General features: G+C 35.8%; 1 non-coding gene across 1 annotated transcript; it reads left to right on the top strand.

The window, feature by feature from the left end:
- The first annotated feature begins 15,968 nt into the window (after window positions 1–15,968).
- On the top strand, window positions 15,969–16,088 carry LOC128591064 (small nucleolar RNA SNORA32). Its single transcript, XR_008381500.1, has one exon. It is a non-coding gene; the product is annotated as a small nucleolar RNA SNORA32 (small nucleolar RNA).
- Window positions 16,089–19,474: the final 3,386 nt, after the last annotated feature.

Here is a 19,474-nt window from a genome sequence, read left to right as displayed (position 1 = left end):
TTTGGGACAGGGAGATGAAGTAAGTTTTGCTGCTGGGAGATGTTTAGTAGGCAACTCCCTGTTATTCAGAAGGCAACTCCCTGTGCTTAGAAAGTAGCTGTAACTTTAAGCGTGAGACAGCTAGTCTTAGTCTTGGTCTGTCGAAAGCAGGAAGGGGCTTTCCCTGGGGCAATTACCTAACATGCCCCCTCTCCTGTGTTAATTTAACTAATAACTTATTCCAGTGTCATGAGGCAACTACCATATTTTATGCCAATGCACATACTAAATTTCCTAAGGAGTGGTTTTTGCTGTGTGGACACCAAGCTTTTAATGCCACTGAGGGCAAGGGGCAGGGAGACTACTCTCTGGGGAGAATAACTCCTTGCTTGTCTCAGAGCACAGGCCCCAAATGACACCTGAACTTGAAAAGCCTGAGGTCTTAATCTCCCAGGAGATTGCCAGAGTGATATTCATCTATTCAGCCCAGAAAAAAATATATTTCCTTATCCTTATTTGTAATGCCAGTCATGGCAATAGAACTACATGTTGAGGTTAGTCAACCTCACAGTAAAAAGCTCATGGTAAAAGCTTTAAATACTACTTCACGAGCTATTAGCACCTTAAGCATAGACCTAGGACAAGTCCAGGAGGCAGTCTTAGAAACCTGAGCAACCATTGCTTATTTACTCTTAAGAAATAATCATACGTATGCAGAATTTAAAGGAATTTGCTGTTTCCACCTATTAGACAACTCCCAATTAATAGAATACAATTTAAAACAAGTATAAAATGTACTTCATGATATTACCTGAAGAGAAGGCTTTTCGGTTTAGATGTTAATTATTTTCTTGGTTACCTACTTTACATTGGTTCAGAGCCTTAGTTATTGGTGTGGGAATTATTCTCACTTTAGTATTATTTGTATGTGGTTGTATCCAATGTAACTCCAATTTTATGTCTCTTTGTACTACATGCTGTAATTATTGTTCCCCTAGTACCACAAAATTAATGCTCATAACAATTATTTCTATTCAAAACACAATCAATCCATACTTACCATGGATCAGTGGATTCTCCTCCTCTGCAGGACCCCTAAATGTCCCCCCTTTTATCTTTGCCCCTGTCCAGCAGTGAGCAGTCAAGATTGGTTGTCTACCTTTTCCCCTGATGTCAGTTAGAGCTTTCCTTCAGAGGAAGAATTAACGCAGGTCCCTTTCATCTAGGACAGGACATGGACTCCATTTTCTAGGCCTAAGCAGGCTTGTAAATGAGTTTATCAATGTTCCATCTAAATTGCTACCCCCTGGGAGGGGCAGAATACCTCAAACAAGGCCACATGCCTACACAATGGCAGTTTTAAAATTAACTTCTGCGACAGGCCTCTGATGCAAATGATTGTGACATATTTTCTACATATTCAATTTTCCCAAAGTCCCCCCCACCTGCAAGGAAGGAGAAATGACAAATAAACCCCTAGACAGAAAGCCAAAATTGGCAAACCCCTTAGGATCCCTCCACTGTGTTGTAGGCTTTGTTTTCCTTCTCCTCTTATCTGTAATAAAATCTGTCCTTTTTGCTTACTCATGGTGGTCCGTGAATTTATTCTTCAATTTCCTGAGACTAAGGACTGGGCAGAGAAATTCCAGTAACATGACCATGAATGATCCAGGTCAATGAAGCAAATTTGGAGAACATTAAGACCTAAATTCTCATCATCATAAAATTTAGAACAAAAGATAACAAAAATATAAATCTATCTGGAAAAAAGTTTACATAAAATAATCAGAAATCATGTAGCATAGTACATCTCAAGAGCAGCACAGGAAATAGCAGAAATAATACTAATGTCTTTAAAATATTAAGGGCAAATGATGCTCAGCTTATAATTCTATACCTAGCCAAATTATCATCAACATTAGGATAAATTAATTTTGAGATAAAGTGTGATTTTTTTAAAAAACCCTCAAAATTTCTACTTTCCCTATACCTTTACTTAGAAGTTACCAGAGACTATCTTCCATAAAATTGAGAAAATAAACTATACATTTCAAATTTTCCAAAGCATGTCACTGTGAAGTCTCCAATCTCATATACTCTCTGTAATGTGAAGTTAGCATTCCTTCATCTACAGTCAGAGTTGGTGGCACCTGTTGCTCAAGCGGCTAAGGTGCCAGCCACATACACCAGAGCTGGTGGGTTCGAATCTAGCCCAGGCTTGCCAAACAATGACAACTACAACCAAAAAATAGCCAGGCGTTGTGGTGGGCACCTGTAGTCCCAGCTACTCGGGAAGCTGAGGTAAGAGAATTGCTTAAGCCCAGGAGTTGGAGGTTGCTGTGAGCTGTGACACCACAGCACTCTACCAAGAGTGATAAAGTGAGATTTCTCTCTACAAAAAAAAAAAGTCAGAGTCTACCCCTGGGCCCACTTCAATTTGGTAAGCTCTTGGACTAACAGATATTGTACATACGAAGCAAGCCAGCTGCACAAATAACTCTTATGTGACCTGGCAGCTGCCACTTCAGAAACTACTTGTCATTTAAAAAGTACTGAGACTACCATTCTGTGAAGAAACTGAGCCTTAGGAAAAGACAGTGAAAATTGGTAAACTATGTGAAGTTCTTGGGAAGGCCAAGAACATTGACGTGATAAATATGTGAATGAAAAAGACATTTTGAAAGTAAAACCTTAAGCCCAAGCCATTCCATATGTCACTGGGTGCATCACAGACAAATCCCTTAAACATCCCCATCACTAACTCTGACCTTCAAAATATAGAATATTTATTTTAGGCCACTGTTTTAGGAACAGCTTGTTTTACAGAAATAGATAATCATATCACTAAAAAAATAAATAGAGAAATCTGAAACCCAGTGCAAGAGAAAGGAGAGAGGAATGGTAACTTTCTGGAAGATGTTTAAAGAGGGATTTGGAAGAAAGCTGTACTGAGGGCATCTAGCTCTGGAGAGGAAGACTCCAAAAAGGAAATAAATAAAACTATTAGAAAAGTGAATTTACTTTTGTGTATTCAGATGAGACTTTCAATTCTTTCTGACAGAATTTCAGGTTATCTTAGAGAAGCATAGAACAATAAACAAAAACAAAACAAGTGTTAACTGCAGAATAAATACATTGTGAAAAAGGGAATGTAACAGCAACTAGCTTCATATATTAGATGTCAGTTATATCATTAAAATGTAGATGAATCTATAGAATGCAAATTGAAGATTTTAGGAGACAATAGAGAAATTCAGGAAGGAAATACATGTTTTATGTTTGGTGGGGGATAGGTCTTAGAGTTTTGTAGGAGAGCTGAATTCTCATATTCCTATAATAAATTCCCAAATAAAATGGTTGTATAGAATTCTAAAAGTAAATACCAGAAGAAATAGCTGACATAGTTTAAAGTTTTTGCTTCATGATAGTGAAAGGTAAAGATGAAGAGGAATCAAGAAAGAAGTTTATCTTTCCTTATTAAAGACTAAGTTCTTTAAACAGGTACATGTACTCCTTTGATATTTTTCCTTATTCTGAAATTAAGAAAAAGCAAATAATCACCCAAACAAAGCAACATTTCAGAAAAGGAACAAAGAAGCATAGTATACAAGTAGAAGAAAAAAAATGTGAACAATACCTAAAAAATTATGAATGTAGATATAAATAATATCTTACCCTCAAAATATATAAAGCAAAATCTGACGGAACACCTGACAGAAACATAGGGAGCAATAAATTCAGTAGGGGATTTTAATGTACTCCATATCATGCTAAGATTGATAAAATAGACAAAAATAAGCAAAGATATGGGAGAAATGAAAAACACTGGAGCATAATAAATTCAAATTAATGCCTACAGAAAATCATTACATTAGACGCTCTCTGTACATACATACACACAGAGAGATATATATGGAGCATACACAGAATGTTGACAAAAATGAATTTTATACTAAACATTAAATTTGAAAGAGGATATTAAGGCTCACAAAACAAGACAAGGCAAAGCCTGACAATTTCAGCTGGTAAAGATACAAAGAGCCATTGTGTTTACATAGATAGCAAAAAAGGAGAAGCATAAAGTGCCAGCTAACTTGGTTCCTGTTCAACACACTAGAAAGGATAGTGAAGCAATGTGAGTGTGGGATACCATTCTGCCAAGAAGCAGGACTACACTACAGCTAAGTGGTTTTATATTCTACAGTTCTATTCTCAAGGAGGTGGGACAGAAACCCTCATAAGTCATCAGACCCAGGAGATGAAGAGCAAGTGTCTCACAATAGCCTTTCACAGGAGATAAAGAGGTAAGTGGGAGGTGGCCTCGCAGCAGCTCCTTAGAGACCTCCTACACTCTCACATCCTGAGAGAACATAAGGTGTGCTGCCAAGACTCAGATAAGCTGCATTTCAAATGAATACATTCAAGGTTAGCAGGTGGTGTGGATGAACCACACCCCTGCAACTTGGTTCTCTGTGAAAAATAGAGCAAGAGTCAATATATTTGAAACTTTTTTCTTAAAAAAAGAATATCCTTAGAATTAGAAAGAAGTTTTAAAGGAAATAATGACTTACAGCCAAAATGTCTGGATTGTAGGTAAAGCAGTATTTTTAGAAAAATAAAGCTTCGAATATAGCAGAAAATGAAGAAGAGTAAAAAATACAAACTAAATATTTAACTCAGAAATATTTAAAAGGAGGAAGAAAATAAATCCAAAGAAATAAGAAAAAAAGAAAATACAATGTCTTGAAAATCAGCTTGTTACTATATAATACCCTTGTTAATCTATAAACAATGAGAAATCTCATTTCTGCCATTCACTACTTTTTTACTAAACTGTACAATTTCTATATCCCTTGTATAGCAGTACCCCCATTAACCTGTACTCCTATGGGAAACAACTTTATCAACTAGAGCATAGTATTAATGTGGAGTACCTTTGTCTTTAGTTTTATGGGCTCCAATCATGTCTATATATCTCTATCTACACATTTACAAATATGTGTATATATATAAGTTAGTATACAGACGTATAATTCTTTGCTCTGTCAGGTGAGAGAGTTGAAAGAAATGACACCCCAGTAGCAACAGACAAACCGAGAGCCCAAATCTTGTTTTTTAATACCATTCTCCAATAATAGAAACTGAAGTTCCTTGGGGAAATGGACAAGGGTGGGATGTATACAAGATTATTCTGGAGCATCTTGCAGAATCAGAAAGAAATAAAAGTACCGGGACAAAAACAAGCAACAATAACAAAAGCTCTCCCATTGATGAGGGTAAATTAAATAGGCACAGGATCCAACTGGAAAAAGCCCAATGGGTAAAGCTAAAATAATTTTAAACAACAAAAAAAATAAATAAAATGGATTATAACCAAAAGCTTAAATAAATATTCATGATTAAATGTTAATATAAATGAATGATTTAATAAGTAAATAAATAAACAAGGCAGACAAGACAGATGTCCTATGAAGAATAATTCTAACAAATTGTGTAGCTACTTTCCAAGGAAGTGGAATACAAATCCTTACTCCTTAAGTGTGCGCTAAACACCATGACTTCGTTTCAAAGAGTACATGTGACAAAGGAGGAAAGAATTATTTCACACACAAGGGTGTCCAATCTTTTTTATTCTCTGAAGCAAAATGGAAGAATGAGCGTTGCCTTGGGTCACACATTGAATGAAAAAATACTAATGCAAGTTTATGAACAGAAAATAGGTCTTTCATGCTTTTTAAGATATACGACATCACACTTAAGAAAAGCAATCCTCAAATAATCAGCAGTCAGCTCATAGGCTCCACATTGGGCACCCCTGCATACAGTGAAGAGACCTGACGAATCAGTCAGGTGATCAAGGTCAACATCTATATTCACTAGTCATGTTGATGTGTGCCCTTATATAATGTGATAAAAGTGGCACTTAACTTCTGTGATCTTTTCCCCCCAAACCCACAGCCCCAGTCTAATCATGAGAAAAAATAAAATTCTGATAGTGAATATCCTATAATATATCCTTCAGGATTGTCATCAATAAGAGCCTTCAGGATTGTCATCAATAAGAGAGTTGTGAGAAACTGTCACAGCCAAAAGGAAACTGAAACGTGACAAATAAATGCAATGTGGAATCCCATAACAGAAAAAGGACATTAGGTAAAAACGAAATAAGTCAATGAACTATAGACTTTAGTGAATATACATAAAAAAAAGGACATGACAAGGAAGGAAAATTAGACCTACAGAAAAGAAGACTAAGGTGAATAATTTCTGCCCATCCAGATAGTTCAGGAAAATTTCTCCATCTCAAAGTCCTTAACTTAATCAAATCTGCAAATTACCTTTGCCATATAATGTTACAAATTCACAAGTTCCAGTGATTAGAACTTGGACATATTTGGAGGTTCATTATTCTTTCTACAAGGAGATATAAAAACTCAAAAACATAAAATGCCCTATAATGATGAATGGAAAAATTTATAACAATATTTCCCCAGAATTAATTTATATGCATGCAATACAATCTCAGTTAAAATTTTGGTGCATTTTAGAAGATCTTAATCACAGAATCAAGATTCCAAAATGAATATAGAAATATGAATCCAAGAGTTGATGAAACAATTTTGAAAAAGAAGAGTGAAATGAAAGAAATTGTACTTCATATTGAACGAACATAAAACATCCATAAATACATGCAGTGTTGTTCTTGAGAAGAACCTGTAAAATAACCAGTGAAATAGAAAAGAGATTTCCTGAGTAGATCCACATTGAGAAATAGACATTTAAATTGCCACATGAAAGACACAGCAATGCATATAACTGAAGCAAAGCTCAATTTGCTTGTGGATAATGATAGAAATTTTTCTTACAACTGGAGAAAAGTGGTTTGAGATGCTTAATTTACACCACTGAAAAAACTCCAAATGAACTAACAACTTAAATTTAAAAGGCAAAACTATAAAGCTATTGAAATCATATTTGGAATAATCTTCTAATTATGTAGATAATTAGAATGTCTCAAATAATACCTGAAAACAGAAAATATAATGGGAAAAGTAAGGGATTTGACTACATTAAAATAATCCCTTTTAAAAGAAATACAAACTGGGCGGTGCCTGTGGCTCATTGGATAGGGCGGCCTCATATACCGAGGGTGGTGGGTTCAAACTTGGTCCCGGGCAAACTGCAACAACAACAACAACAAAATAGTGTGTGGTCCCAGCTACTCAGGAGGCTGAGGCAAGAGAATCGCCTAAGCCCAGGAGTTGGAGGTTGCTGTGAGCTATGTGACACCACGGCACTCTACCGAGGGTGATAAAGTGAGACTCTGTTTTTACAAAAAAAAAAAAAATAAATAAATAATAATAATAATTAAAGAAATAAAAACTCGTAGTGATTAAGAAACGATGTTTGAAATACCCCAAATCAGCAGGCTATTAATGTTTGGCATATGTAAACAAATTCTCAAATCAACTAGAAAATTAAGAGAATCTCGCAAAAAAAATTAAGGAAGAGATACAAAAAGTAATTTGCTGAAGTGAAGGCCTGGGTGGTTAACAGGCTTTTTTTTTTTTTTTTGAGACAGTCCCAAGCTGTCACCCAGAATAGAGTGCCATGGCGTCACAGCTCACAGTAACCTCTAACTCTTGGGCTTAAGTGATTCTCTTGCCTCAGCCTCCCATGTAGTTGGGACTACAGGCACCTGCCACAATGCCTGGCTATTTTTCGGTTGTAGTTGTCATTGTTATTTGAAAGGCCCAGGCTGGATTTGAACCTGCCAGCTCTGGTGTATGTGGCTGGCACTCTAGCCACTGGGCTACAGGCAACGAGCTGGTAACAGGTATTTGAAGAGACGCTCAGACTCATTGTTAATCAGAGAAAACAAGAATACTGTTTTCATACTGGCAAAAAATTAGAAATTATCTTTAACCAAATGTTAGTAACAACAACTGTTGGTGGGAAGGTCAAATGATATTAGACGCATAGTATTTGCCCAGATCCAATCACTATCCTCATGGTGCTTATATTCTGTTGGAAATAAATGTTATCTATAGATCACATAATAAACATATTAGAGTTAAAGACTGGATATGGATTAAAGAAAAAATTGTTGAAAATTAAACAAAACATAGGTTTGCATGGACGCAAATTATAATATACCATAAACTGTCCCTAATAAACACCATGCATTCTACCATTGTGAGTCTTGGCTTGTAATTTATAATGCATCATAAAACTTAAGCAAAATTTTAGATATTAGGAAATAGGGGAAGCTCACAAACATGTTTTTCAATCAAACACTGAGGCAACATCCATCGAAAACAGAAAAATAAAACAAAGTCTGGTTGCTCCCAAGTGACAAATTTAGAAAGTGTCGTCCAGCTCTAGTTTTTCTTAATGATGGGAGAATCCCAGGAGAAGCTGCTCAAAACAACATCTCTGACACAGGCTTATAGCCAAAAGAATTCCCTCAATAAAATCAAGTGCTTTCTAAATTTATGTAGATAAGTTTCAAGTTTTATCATCAGAGATAGCGTCCTCCCCCAAAACAAATATTTTCTATGCTTGGTGTAAAAAAAAAAAAAAAAATACAAAGATTGCTAATAGCTTAAAGTGCCCCACTCCTTCCAGGATGTACAGGCAAGGAACATTGAGGCTAAGACCCCTCCCATTCAACAGAACCTGAAGGAGCCAGATGGGCAGACCAAGAAATTCACTTGCATTCAAGACAGTGACTAACCACATGGATGCACTTAAAAATTTGCTGGTCTTATCATATACCTGAAAATTTTTTGTGTTTTAGTATGTAGTTTGTGTTCTAATCTCCTTACTGATGGAATTTCTTTCCTAGAGTTCCCTATCTTTATTGACATTTTATAAATGCTCATTTTATTACAATTCATGGTATTAGAATGATGAGATGTTAATTACGTGTTTAATAATAAGACTTTTTAGTATATTCAGTCAAGAAAGAAAAAGAAGGGGAATGGATGCAACCTGGAGGTTGCAGACTCTGAGAAATTTTCCTCCCTCATCTCCCAAATCTTTAGGTTGTGTCTCTGACATGAATACCCTACTCAGTTATGTATTTATGTATAGTTGGTATTGTAGCTGTTCTAGGTAGGTACATACTTGAAACATTGTAGATGTAGGTGTGTGAGTATGTATCCCAGTAAAAACAAAACAATAAATATATTGGAAATTCCAAACACATCCCTCACTAATTCCCTAGGGGGTAGGAATTAGGTGTTGGTATTCAGAGTGGCCTCTCCAGGACTGAGTAAGAGGAAATTTCTTTGCAAAGTTGATGTGCACATAAGAATAGATAACGTGATTGACAGATAATCTGCAAGGCCCAGGTAAATTCCAGTGCCAATTCTAATCCAATAAACTGAATCAGAAGGGTTCTATTCTTTTAAAGAAATGTAAAATGTGATTTAATTTACTGGCTGTAGGATCTGAACTGTTTATTTTCTAAACTCTTTAGGTAACTTTGCTGTTCTTTAATTTCTTATATTCAAATAAACACTTATTTTAGGAAAACAGGACTGGAAAATGTGTCACTGAGTACTGTTGTCAGAATCTCCTTACTTGCTTCCTGTCAAGTTCATGGTACTATGAAGACTTTGTTGTTGTTGTTGTTGTTAGCTAACTAACCCTCTTCTTCCTTAAATCATTGGCAATTCTATTTGTTATGTTGTGTTATAATTTACATTTTTACTGTAAAAATACAGAAAGCACAAAGACTATAGAGTGCCATGGCATCACAGCTGATGACGTCACAGTTGATGTGCACATAAGAATAGATAACGTGATTGACAGATAATCTGAGAGTGAATAGATAACGTGATTGACAGATAATTCTTTTGACATGTTTTTTAAAAGAATCCCAAATTAAATCTTTATTCTTTGTATTAAAGTCAGTGGATAAAGTAAATAATCACTTTATTGACCACTAAATATCTCGTATTTCCTTGAGAAAATGTTCATTACATCAATTCACACACTAGAATAGGATCTTTTTCAAACCTGAAAAAGGTGAGATGCTTTTTAATAAATAAAATATGAAGATGAATATGAAATACTTCAATAAAACATTTAAAAACAGTCACGGAATTTGTCAGATAAAAACAAATTAGATTGATTAGATTAACCAAATTATTTGATTAGAATAGTGGTGATGCATAAAAGATAAGGATTTGAGTTGCAGAATGAGGAAGTGGGGAAAAAAACATACACATGGGCTGCATGAGGACACTTTGTTCAGTGACTGCATGTGTGATGGTGGTCCCTTAGATTATAAAGAACCTAAAAAATTCCTATCGTCTGGTGAGGTGGCCTTCATAATGTAGCACAGGACACTTGTTTGTGTTGAGGCTGGTGTAAACAAAACTACTATGTTGCCAGTTGTATAAAGTATAGCACATACAATTATGTATAGTACATAATAATACATGATAATAAACAATTTTGTTACTCATTTACATATTTATTACATATATTTTTATAGTTATTTTAGCATGCACGCCTTGTATTATAAACAAAAATGTCACTGCATTTTTGCACAAACATTTTTGGCCCAAACTTTCAGGAAAACGTCCCTCAAGAAAGTGGCCAGCTCTCAGCCAGAAGAGACACATCTGGGGAGGCCTAACTCCCCTCATAAAGGTTACATTCGCACTGCCTTCCTGCGGCTGCTCTCTCTGTGAAAGCTGCCCTTTCCCTCCCTCCCAGGAGCCCTTCTCTTCTCTTCTCACCTCAAGGGCAAGGCTCAGATAGCCATCTGCTTGGCCAGTGAGGCAGGTGCCTTTGAGGCTGCTTACCCTGCAGGCAGCTAGGGAGAGTGGGGAACCTTTCAGGGACTTGCGAGGGACTCCTGGTCCCCTCTCTGCCCGGCAGGCCTAGAGCCTTTGGCCTCAGGCTTTGCCTGCCTGATTGCAGCCTGCCTTGCCAGCCCCACCAGCCCCACTGCCATCCCTTCACCTAGTTGCCACACTGAGCCAAGGCAGTGCCCACACCCACTGAATTCCAGATCCTCCTGGACTGGAACCCTGTGCTCCGGAGGGATCCAGGCAAGAGGGCGTGGTAGCTCCAGGAGGTCTGCTGGACTCTCTGCTCCCAAGCTGTACTATTCATCTATAATGTACATGCTTATTTTTCCCTGAAAAATGTGGGCAAAAAGTGCACATTATATACAGCAAAATACAGTAACTGTGAAACAGCCTCTGGCAGGCTGGCATCCAGAAGAAAGCGTTGCTGTCACTAGAGGTAACAGCTTCATGGGTGTTGTGGCCCCAAGACCTTCAAGCTAAACTAGATGTGGAGGTGGAAGACAGTGATACTGATGATCCTGACCCTGTGCAGGCTGATGTGTGTGTTTGTGTCTTTATTAAAACAAAAAAGTTTAAAAGGTAAAAAACAGAAATAAACAATTTTAAAATTATTAAAAAGAACTTACAAAGAAGAGATACAAAGAAAATATTTTTTGTACTGACGTACATTGTTGTTTGTGTTTAAAGCTAAGAGTTATCACAAAAGTTTGAACAGTGTTAAAAAGCTTGTAAAGTTAAAAAATTACAGTAAGCTAAGGTTAATTTATTATTCAAGAAAGAAAACAATTTTAACAAATTTGGACTAGCCTGATTTGTACACTGTTTATAAATTTCACAGCAGTGTAAAGGAAGGCCTTTAGTCCTCCACATTTAGTATCTACTCAGTGACTGACTCAGGGCAGCTTCTCTGCAGACTTCATGCATGAGAAATGCCCTACACAGGTAGTACCTTCTTTAACTTTTTTGTTTTTACTGTATCTTTCCTATGTGGAGATACGTTTAGATACTCACATACTTACCATTGTGCTATAATTGCCTACAGTATGCAGTATGGTAGCCCACTGTACAGGTTTGTAGCAGAGAAAAAATAGGCTAAATATACCATACAGCCTGTGTGTGTGTGTAGTTAAGCTCTACCACTGAGGTTTGTGAAATGTATACTCTATGATGTTCTCACAATGATGGCATCTCCTAAGTATGCATTTCCCAGGATGTATCCATGTTGCTAAGCAATGCATTATTGTGATTGTTTCATGTATTTCTTCCGTTCCATTCTTTTCCTTCTCTTTCTGGCATTTCGCTATGTGCATTTCCAACTCCATTTTTTAGTTGTCCCCAGTTCTTGGATGTTTGCTTCCATTCTTTTTTCATTTTTTTTTCAGTTTTAAAAGTTTTATTGTCATTTCCTCAAGCTCAGAGACTCTCTTTTTAGCCTTGTCCAGTCTATGAATGAGCCCATCAAAAGCATTCTTCATTTCTGTTATAGTTTTTCTGATCGCTAGTATTTATCTTTTCATTCTTTTTTAGAATTTCTCTCTCTCTCTGCCTATGCCACTCATCTGGTGGAGACTGTCTACTTAGTCCATCAGAGCCCTTAGTATATTCGTCATACTTGCTTTATTTCTCAGTGTGATAATTCCAGCATCACTTCCATATCCAGGTCTGGTTCTGATGTTTGTCCTGCTTCTTCAAACTGTGTTTTTTGCCTTTAAGCATGCCTTTAGATTTTGTCAAAAGACAGGCATGATGTGTTGGGTTAAAAAAAAAACAAAACTGTGTAAAAAGACCTTTAGTGATGTAACCAGTCAGGTGTGGGGCAAGGGGAAGCATACTCCAGTCCTGTGGTTGAGTCTCAGTCCTTTAGTAAGCCCTTGCCTATGAATTTCACAAGTGCTTTAAGTTTGTTTGTCTCACCCCCTTGGGTAGCACAGAATGGCTGCTAGGGGTGAAGTTGGGTATTTTTTATTCCCCTGTTGGTTCAGCTCTGACAAAGCCCCAACTGGCCAGGCTTTGGTAATATAGTCACTCCGGAGGGCAGGCCTTGTTAAGAAAAGAAAGCTCTGAGATATTTCAAAGTGGTTGTTTTTCCCCTCCTCCTCCTAGGAGCCCAAGGGAATTTTTCTCTAATATTCATAGTGAAAACCTGGTAGAGATCCTGGAGTTAAAACTCATAAAAGTATGTCCTTTCCAACCTTCCCATGGTAGAGACCTTTGGGAGCTTTTATGTCTCAGGCTTTCCCCATCAGGCCTCCAGCAACTTACAGTTTAGGTTTTCTAGCCCAGTAGTTATTCTAAGGGAGGCTTCTATTTGTGGCTGTTACATTGTAATTGTCTACATCTGCCTGTTCCTCTCTCCAATTTCCGAGGCAGTGGTTTGCTCCGTGATATTTTTCTGACGGATATAGGAAGAGTTGTTTTTGTTTTTAGTTTGTTCAGCTTTTTACTTATTAGGCTAGAGGGGTGACTTGTAAGTTTGTACATGCCAGAATGGAAGCCGTAAGTGCTAACACTTTAAGCTTTTTTTGAAAATTACATTTAATTTTGTAATAGGATTTTACTAGTTGTATGAAATAAGATACTCTAGCATTTTTTCACCTGCTTTTTGCTGGGACAAGTTAATAAGAAATAATAAGTATTATTGCTTATTGTTCTTTAAACATTTGGTAAAGAGTACTTGGAAACCAGTCTGGACCTGGCACTTTTATGCTTAATGTAAATATGACTCCAGGTTATATTTTCACATAACTCAAACTATTTTTGAGCGTTTTACTTTTCTGCATTAAGCCTTAGTCTTTCTCAATCTCTATTGCCTTCTCTATTGCATGCACTCTCTCTCTCTCTCACACACACACACACAAATATACACACTCCACAAACTCTAGGGTTTTGCATATACCACTTCTCTTTTTGGAATATCTCTCTCTCTCTCTCTCTCTCTCTCTCTGTATCTTATATGTATTTTCCAGCTAACTCTTACCATTCTTTAGTTTTCTTTGATGCTTCTGTTTGCAGTCATAGCTTCCGTCAGGTGGTGGTAGTCTTATAATATAGAGAACTATGCCTTCCAGAAAGCTTTCCTTGACCTAAGTAGGATCAGATTTGTATGTTAAATGAGTACATAAATCCTCCACTTCTTCTCCCATGCTCTTGCCACACAATATTGTCATTTCCTGTAGATTTCTCAGTATGTTTCTCTAGTGTTCCTAATTTCCTTGAAGGCAAGAATTTTATCCCTTCTTGATTCTTCATATATTGATATGTATTATGTACTTAAAATATTTGTTAAATATTCTACAGCACAGGGACCAGGTTATGGTGTTAAAGAACAAGTGGTTAGTTTCTCCATACCTTTGTTTGATTCTTAGGTCTGTGAAATTTTATTGCTCAGTATGCACTTAAAGCAGATAACCACTACCATCTGGTGGCAATTATATGAATTGCACTCAATAGCCTCAAAGTGAAATGTGTTCTTTTAAGTCAGAAATTCCCGCTTCAAGAAATGGGAAAATAGACTGGTAGGGAGGTGGGTAGCAAGTACTGGGCTTTTCAAATACTTAAAAGGTCAAATTAGCACAATGTTTTAAAAACATTATGAGTGAATTAAGTGGTGACTGCATAATCATATATTTTACTTGCAATCATATAGTTCAAATATTTTTTAAAGATATTTTAATAGGTGATTACACATTTATTATTGCTGCATTTTCCCACTGAATTTACTGTTTATCATTATGAAATGTCCCTTTTATCTCTAGTAATTCTTCCTTGTCTTAAGGTATACTTTGATTTTAATTAATATAGTTACACTATCTCCTTTTGATTGTTATGCACATGTTATATCTTTTTTGTCATCTCACTTTCAAAAAATCTATATGCTTATATTTAAAGTTTATGACTATCACCCACCTGCTCCCCTGGTTCTGTACTACTAGCCAGGTGGTCCTGAGGAAGGCATTCAAGGCTATTACTTTGTAATGTCAATGAACTCAAAAGGTGTCTTTTGCCTTCATCAGCCGGTGCCGTCATGTCTTCTGGTTTAGTCCTAAGCTCTGATAGTCAAGGATGGATATTCATTGTGCAAATGGAATGTTCTTTTAATTCTTCATAGGGACTATTGACGATTTTCCCTGTTTTTGGCCTTCTGGGCAAGGCCATCATGTAGTCAGCATTGGGAAACATCATATTCATGGAACGCAGTCCTTGTAGCCTTCTGTGTTACAAAAAATATGTACATGAAGGATGTGCAGTTTATGTAATATAATCCCAATAGGAAATTTAACATGACTGGAAAGTCAATTATTAATTATAGTTTCCTGCATGTCTTGGACACTTGTCAATGACACTCAGTTACACTTTTTATATAGAAACTATTGAAAACTAGTATTCATGTGCAGCATAATGAGTGATGCATTTTCATAAATAACAACGTAACCAGCGTTAAGTCAATGGTATTGCCATGATTGCGGGGGCAAAGGGAGAGATAGCATTTCAATACAAACAGGTTCCCAAAAGCCACAATATTGTGATTAACAACAACATTGCTTTCTTTTTTCTGAAAGTAGGAAACATGAAAGTAGCCTGCAACAGTCATTTAACAACCTAGGACATCTTCACAAAATTATTCATGAACCTAAAGAGAAGGAGCTGGTGCTTGAACATTACCAAGAATCTTCATATGTGCTGACTGGACAATAAATAAGTAGATAAGTGCCTCAGTTCTGTGTGCAATTAAAAAGAATCTTTATAATCAATCACTGTACCTTTCATAAGCCCATAAATATAATACATTTTTAAATCAGGCCCTGCATAAAGTATTCACCTGCTGCCCTGCTCGCCCTAGAGGAGGCCCTATTTATAAGCATCTCTAATTAGGCAATAGGATTGTTCAGGAAATGGATCATAAAAGGGAAATATCTCTCAATGTTGAAGTTATAATTAAATTGAACAAATTATAAATTTCCTTGAGTATTATGGCAGTGATGAATGCACACATTGGTCATGTCCATAAATGAATGCAAAGAGTGAGAGCAAAGGAATAGTTTGAGCACAGACCTCTGATTTCCACATCCTCTGAGGTTCTTTCCGAGGGTAATGCAATATGACATTCTAGAAAAGGAGGACTAGGGGATGAACAATGATTCAGAAATTATAGTGCCATAATGGTCATTACCAAGGCTTTTAGAATGCAGTTTCTCAATTGCTGTGGACATGACCATAAAAAAACTTCCACTAGGTTTTCTATCTGCTACTTTGGTAGCACTCAACCTACTGGGGACATTGTATTAACCCTTTATTAGACTGGTTTTCCCTCCGTTGCCTGCATGTGACACTGTCCAAGTGGAAATACAAAGCAAGCAACTGTGATTGTTCCTGACAAACAGTGCATGCCTGGATCTCTTGCTAACTGTTCAGGACAGCTAATAAATAGGTGGTTTGTGGAGCTAAGGGAGGCTTGTTTTATATGATCATCTTTGGAGATATAAACTTTTGTTATTATGTAGGGCTAACAGGACAAATGTGGATTGAGGATCTGTTCATTAAAAAGGGCTGTCTTGAAGGTAAATCTTCGGTGACTCCAGCCATTGAGATGGACAGCAGAAGGAGAATCACATGTGAAATTCCTCGAATAAAAATTTATTAATTTCTCCTACTGCCATAATAAAAAAAAAAACAACTTTAAAAAAAAAAAAAAGAAATTATAGTGCCAATCTACTCTAGTAGAAGCAAAAACTCAGAGGATTATTTTAATTAAATGACAATTGAAACAGAGCAAAGATTTCAAGTAGATAGTGACCAATAGGAAAGAAAAATTTTGCAAGCATTAAATCAATCAACTTAACTCCCTATCTAAAATGACTATGGTTTTGAAATAAATTCTTAAAACTCTTTGATATTTAAGTAGGAAAAATATTATGAGGAAAGATAGTAATACAAGCCTAAATAAAAATTTTACATTATCTAAGCAACACACAGCATGGTTGGTTGGTATAAGCGTTGAAATTTGTATCATTTATATTATATAATGTTAAGAATGATGAAAAAAAATCAGCTTTTCCCCACAACATTAAGAAGGCACAGGTGTTTTTGCTACATGGAGAAGATATACAAAGCTGAAGTTGGGGCTTTCTGGTGTGTCTGTAACCATGATAGTGTACATTTTACCTGATAGGTAAGTTTTATCCATCTTCCTCCTTCCCTCCTTCTCTCTTATTAGTTTCCAAAGTCTTTTCTACTACTTTATGACCTTGTGTACTCATTGTTTAGTTCCTACTTATTAGTAAGTACATGTGCTGTTTGCTTTTCCATTCTTGAGACACTTTACTTGGGATAATCTCCAGTTTCATTCAAATTGCAGCAAAAGACATTTTTATGACTGAGAAGCACTCCATGATATATAAGTACCACATTTATTCACATTTATTTTACCCACTCATTAAATTATGGGCCCTCAGGTTGATTACTTATCTTTGTAATTTCAAATTGTTCTGCAATGAACATTTTTGTGCAATTGTCTTTTTGATACTCAGTAGTGGGATTGCTAGATGATTGCTGAATTGAATGGTAGGCCTACCTTTAGTTCACTGAGGACTCTCAACACTGTCTTCTATAGAGGTTATACTAATGTACTGTCCCTTCAATAGTACGTACATGTTCCTTTTTTACTATATCCATGTCAACATGTACTGTTTCTTAATTTTTTAAACTGATGATTTGGTAGGGGAATGGTGGTATCTCATTGTAGTTTTAATTTACATGTCCTTATGATTAGTGATGCTGAGCATATTTTTCATATATTTATTGGCAATTATCTAACCTTTTGAAAAAAATCTGTCCATGTTCTTTTTCCACTTTTTAATGGTGTTATTTGCTTTTTTCTTGCTGATTGCTTTTAGTTCTTAATAGATTTTGGATATTAGCACTCTGTCAGTTGTATACTTTACAAATATTTGTTTTCTCCCATTATGTAGGTTGTCTATTTACTCTGCTGAATACTTCCCTTGCTGTGCATAAATGTTTTAAGTTTAATAAGTATAGGTATTTATTTTTGTTTTTGCTGTATTTACTTTTTGAGTCTTGGTCATAAATTTTTTGCCTGCTTCAATGTTTAGAAGAGTTTTTCCTATGATCTCTTCTAGAATTTTTATGATGTCAGGTCTAACATTTAAGTCTTCTATTTATTTTGAGTTAATTTTTATATATGGTGAAAGAGAGGGATCCTGTTTCATTTTTCTGAATGTGGCTGTCTAATTTTCCCAGTATAAATTATTGAATAGGGGATCCTTTCCTAAGTGTATGTTTTTGAGTGCTTTGTGAAAATCAGTTGGCTGTAGCTATATGGTTTTATTTCTGGGTTCTCTGTTCTGTTCCATTGGTTCATTTCTAGCTTTATATTATACCATGCTGTTTTGTTACTAGATCCTCATAGTATAATTTGAATGAGGTAATATGATGCTTTTGCAGTTTTTCTTTTGCTTAAGATTGCTTTGGCTATTTAGGCTCTTTTTTGTTCCATATGAAATTTAGGATTATATTTTCTAGATTTGTAAAAACTGACATTGGTATGTGATGGTAGTTTTGTAACAGTTACAGAAATCACTTGGGCAGTGTGGACATTTTAACAATGATGATTCTTCCAATTCAAGAGCATGAATGTTTCTCCACTTGTGTCAGCTATAATTTCTTTCATCAGTGTTTTGTAGTTCTCCGTGTAGAGATCTTTCAACTCGTATATGTTTCTATGTATATTATTTTCTTTGAAGCTACTTTAAAATGTGTTAAGTTCTTGATTTTACTCAGTTTGACTGTTATTAATATACATAAATGCTACTCATTCATGTACATTGATTTTGTAACCTGAAATTTACTGAATTTATTTATCAATTCTAGGAGTCTTTTGGTGCTCTCTTTAGGGTTTTCTAGATACAAGATCATATTGTTGGCAAATAGGGATAATTTGGCCTCCTTCCTTCCTGATTTAGATACCCATTATTTATTTCTGACTTTCATATGATTGCTCTGGCTACGACTTCTAGTACTAGCTATGCTGAACATAAGTGGTGACATTGGCAACCTTGATCTTGTTCCTTGATCTTAGGGGAGATGCTTTCAACTTTTCCACATTCAGTATGATATTGGCCATAGGTTTATAATATGTTTTACTATTACAAAATATGTTCCTTGTATATTTAAACTGTCAAGGGTTTTAATCATGAAGATGGGCTGTATTTTATTAAATGCTTTTTCTACATCTATTGAGATAATCATGTATTCTTTGCTTTTGCTTCTGTTTATGTGACGAATCACATTTATTTATCTGCATATATTGAACCATCATTGTATCCATGGGATTAAACCTACGTGATCATGGTGAATATTTTTTTAAGTCATATACAAATAGATTATGAATACATTTATGCATATGTGGGGTATAATGTGTTGATTTTTTTATGCAATTTGGAGTGATTACATCAAAGTAATTAATATAGCTTTTGCCTGATTTACGTGATTATTGTGTTAAGACATTTATGTTCTATACTTGATAGATTTGACTTGTCCCTTGCAATATGCTCCATAGGTGTGGTCCCACCATTTACTCTTCCTCTATCAAAGCTTCCCCCTCCTCAAAATGCTCATCATCTTTAATCATCAGAGAAATGCAATCAAAA

The sequence above is a fragment of the Nycticebus coucang genome, chromosome 7, assembly GCF_027406575.1.
Source record: "Nycticebus coucang isolate mNycCou1 chromosome 7, mNycCou1.pri, whole genome shotgun sequence".
Classification (NCBI taxonomy): domain Eukaryota; kingdom Metazoa; phylum Chordata; class Mammalia; order Primates; family Lorisidae; genus Nycticebus; species Nycticebus coucang.
The sequence above is the reverse complement of the archived record's forward strand: the minus strand, read 5'-3'. Positions and strand labels throughout refer to the sequence as shown.